This window comes from Homarus americanus, unplaced genomic scaffold (genome assembly GCF_018991925.1).
Source record: "Homarus americanus isolate GMGI-L3 unplaced genomic scaffold, GMGI_Hamer_2.0 scaffold19318, whole genome shotgun sequence".
Classification (NCBI taxonomy): domain Eukaryota; kingdom Metazoa; phylum Arthropoda; class Malacostraca; order Decapoda; family Nephropidae; genus Homarus; species Homarus americanus.
This window is the reverse complement of record NW_024732238.1, coordinates 3264349-3265704: the sequence shown is the minus strand read 5'-3', so window position 1 is coordinate 3265704 and position 1356 is coordinate 3264349. Positions and strand designations below refer to the sequence as shown.

At 38.3% G+C, this 1356-nt stretch overlaps 1 long non-coding RNA gene across 1 annotated transcript in view; it reads right to left on the bottom strand.

The window, feature by feature from the left end:
* Positions 1-1356, bottom strand: part of LOC121868319 — a 25722-nt gene continuing 24366 nt past the window's right edge. Inside the window, exon 3 of the long non-coding RNA XR_006089372.1 lies at positions 1-106. This is a non-coding gene — a long non-coding RNA (uncharacterized LOC121868319). The remainder of the gene's footprint in view (positions 107-1356) is intronic.

The following is a 1356-nucleotide window of genomic DNA, read 5'->3' as shown; positions in this document are numbered from 1 at the left end:
TGGGCCACTGCAGGATGAGTGAAGGAAGTGGTGAACTTTTGACAGTTTCTCTAATGCATCTTTGTTGGTCGGTCCACTCAGTCTACTTCCCCGACCTCACCTTCCTCTGTCACAATAAAAAGTGAGTTAGTGAAATACTGTACAGGCATCCCCTGGTATAAAAAGGAGTAATGGAAATTCACATTGAAAACCCCAAAATATATGGAATAATCTTGAGATACAGAGGACAAACCTCCATTAGTTACTGGGATACTGCAGGTCAAAATGGTTGTTCAGATTTGATGAATCTCACCCCAACATTGACTTATATCTAGATTAACCACCTTAATGCTATTTGTGGGGATGAGGTTAGATTAGGTTAGCATTTGGGTGGTTAATCGTTCTGTGAAGTAAACTAGTGAGATTGTTAGGTGATCCCAGGTTTCCTGCAGTCTTATACTGTGTTTTTCTTTTAATTTGTATACAAGTTAATTAGAAGGTAAGTTTAAAATTTAGAGACCAAAATATTTTGTGCACAGCAAAGTTAGCCACAGATCTGTAATGTGCAGTTAAGGGTCCCGGAATTTTGGGTGTATGTTTTAGGGCTGCAGTCACTTACTGTACCTTAAACCGAAACACATAGAATGATTTAATGATGATTCAACACCACCCACACCTGCTGTGCTGATGGTGATGTGAAAGAATTAAACATTAAACTTTCAGATGACTATCACAGATTCACATCATTCTTGATGGCAATATATATATTTTTTAAGAAAAGGTAATACTGTACGAGTATTATATCTAATTAAGATTAAGCACTTTCAAATATTATTGGTAAAGGTGGAGGAGACAGTTACCACCAGAAGTAACTTATGGATCTGAACCAAAATTCCTGGAGATACTATTTGCATGAAACTGAAAACGAAAATGGAAGCAAGAATATACTGAACCTATTAGAACCTGACCTAACCTTATCTAACATCCTAGCCTGTGGACACTTTCAGCAGACACCAGAAAGAAGTTGGGAGGCTTTAAACGTAGTAAGAGAGAGAATGCTAACTGAGAAAAGAAAATGAAGAAGTACTAAGATTAGCAAAACTTCAAGAGAAATACTTGAAATGTGAAAAAAAAAGATACTTGGTCATATAATGAGGGATGAGGAATAACAAATACAAAGTGGAGGGTAGGGAGGGCCAAGGGGGCAGGAAGGCAGAGTCTGGGATGGATGAAATAAATTAATAACTGGGTTCCCAGAGACAAACCTAGAGGATTGGAAAAAAGCCCAAGAACATTTAGAGTGGAGGAGTCCTCCACTCTAACTGCTGTAGTCACAACCCACGAGGACAGTACTCGATCTTTCAATTCTGTCAAACC